The sequence below is a fragment of the Plasmodium inui genome, assembly GCF_000524495.1.
Source record: "Plasmodium inui San Antonio 1 unplaced genomic scaffold supercont1.15, whole genome shotgun sequence".
Lineage (NCBI taxonomy): Eukaryota > Apicomplexa > Aconoidasida > Haemosporida > Plasmodiidae > Plasmodium > Plasmodium inui.
Window position 1 is genome coordinate 153,963 of NW_008481849.1, and position 2,586 is coordinate 156,548.

Below are 2,586 nucleotides of genomic sequence, written 5' to 3' on the forward strand. Positions count from 1 at the left end.
CAGTCTTCTTAGTAGGATCCCATCCACCTGTAGTAATAGCCTCTAAAATGCCGTCTGTTCTTGTACTGCTTTTTCGTCCTGCAAGTGTGTATGTGTGTGGATGGGTATGGGTCAACGGAAAAGCACTCGGATGAATGTGCACAAGGGAGAAGCACAACTAGGGTTGTAAAACAGCCGTCGCGGAGTTGTTATCCCCAAATGGAAGCCGCTGGGTGCAGCTTAACAAGTCCATGCATGTGCCGCATGGGGGTGATGCTCAACCCAAGGGATTCTCCCGCTCTTCACGCGCGGATGTATGCTGATGAGTAGACCCAAACGGATGCGCGTATCCGCAATTACGCACACTGCGAACGGGCAAGTTGCCATCTCGTCTACGCGGCGTTTAGAATTAATTAAACTTCGAACCTACATCGATCTACCCTTTGCGTTTGTTTACGTGGGCGCAGGAAGTGAAATGGGGTGAACAGCAGTGGTATGAAACGCTTGCGCCAGTTTATCCCCATTAGGGGGAAGATTTCCGTATTCAAATTTAGCAGCATGGTGAGTACTACAAAAAAGTCCGTTACGTATAGGTACATAAATGTGTATGCATAAGTGGATGCGCTTTTACGCGATAAACTATATGTATGTTTTTTTTTTTTAAAAAAAGAGGCCCCTGAAATGTTGGAGTTGTTCCAATGCAGAAACGGTTCGAATCAGTGGGCACCTTATGTATACATGGAATTCCTTCGCAAGGCCCCGCCAAATGTTCCTTTTGCGGTTTTGCTGTTTTGTTTTTTTTTTTTTTTTTTTTTTCCTGCGTGTGACTCTGCCGCAGTGCAAGGCACCAATTCGTTCCAGCAGAGTAAGTTTTTATGCCCGACAACGTTGGCACAGTTATTCAAGTGAAAGGTGTGCGGTGTTGAGGCAGCTCTGTCGCTTTTTGTTTGCTTTGTTTGCTTCTTCGCCTCTTCGCGTCCTCCTTGCCTGATTTTTTTCTTTAAGTGAGGTAAAGAGGCGCAACGCGGATTAATGCGCCATGCGAAATGTACACTAAATTGTGTGGAAAAAAAAAAAGCGCCGTTTCCCCCCCAAATGTAGATCGCGAACTGTGCTTGCCAATCGTGCATACAGATAAAAAGCTCATTTTGCGAGGAACCCCCAGTTGTGTTTTATTCCCCGATGCGGTAACATCACATAGCCTTTTTTTTTCGACCCTTATATTTTCCCCCGAGGGCAGGTCCAAATTATCCATGGGTGTATGTTTTCATTTTTGTTTTTCTTTTTTTATCGCATCGTAGTTAGTAATACGGATGGTGAACTACAGGGGAAGGGATGCCACAAACGCCTAATTATTTTTTTGTGAGATTCTCCCTTTCGTTAAACATACCTATACGGCAAGGACGTCGTCTGCTGGGACGAGGAAAGACACTCATTACCTCATTTCATTTTGTTACAGCACATTCTGAAGGCGAAGTGCCATTTTAACATTGCCTACACTGAAGGGACAGTCTCCATTTACTTCTCTCCCCTCCCTGATACGTTAACGTTCATACAATTTTGCTAAACTATGCATAGTGATACCTTGCGAGAACATTTTTTCGCGAATGGCTTTTTCTTTTTAACTTGAAATGGAGGGGATATAAGAATATGAGGTAGATTAAAGGGGGGAGAGGGGGGAAAAGAACATGAGGACATGCTTACAAATCGTCTGGCGTGCGATGAAAGTTGAGAAATGCCTCCAAGTACGTTTGCTCTTTCGATGTATGCACGAAGTTGAAAGCAAATAGGAACATGCTTCCAGTGCGGAAGGCGTTGTTTTTCCTGTGCTAATGTGCAGGCCTATTGCCCCAGCAAATGGATCCTTCATCAGATTTGGCAAGAGGGTCAAATAGAAGGAACGCACTGCAGGCTGTGCCATTTGGTTTATAACGCAGGGTTATGCCTGTTCCCCATGGAGAGGGGGCCACAATTGGAGCATTAATCCAGGTGAAAAAAAAGAAAAAAAAGGGGAAAAAATGAAAAGCATACACTTCCCTGCTTCAGAACACACCACACACGTCACTCCTATGCAGTTCGCTTGTGGCACAAACTACACACACACCTTTCCGGGCCACTTTTTCCCCTCAGCCATTTGTGGCCTTCTTGGCTTATTTGGTCAATTTCCCCCTTTGTTTTTCCCTTCTTTTGGCTTTTTTTTTTTTTTTCATGTAGCTACTTCTAGGAGGTCACTTTGAATTAAATGCTTCCCCTTTTAACAAAATAAGCGCCATATTTTTACGTTAAAAAAAAGAAGAAAAATAAAAAAAGTGATGCACAGCTCAGGTTGCCAGTGTGTCATTTTACGTCAACTGTTCGCAATTTTCACGTCATTTTAAAAGATAAAAATTGGGGAGGATTCTTCCAAGGGATTGATTTTCCTGCTTGGAAAACATATGTGTAGTGCCCTCTCTATTTGCGCTGCTAACCTGATTGGCGTATTTTTATTTACCAATTTGTTTTACGCAGCTTTGCGTTAACCATTTGGGTGTTAAAAAAAAAAAACAAATTACCCATTTTGTAATTTAAAATTAAGAAGTTTTTTTTTTTTTTTTTTGTCTTTTTTGG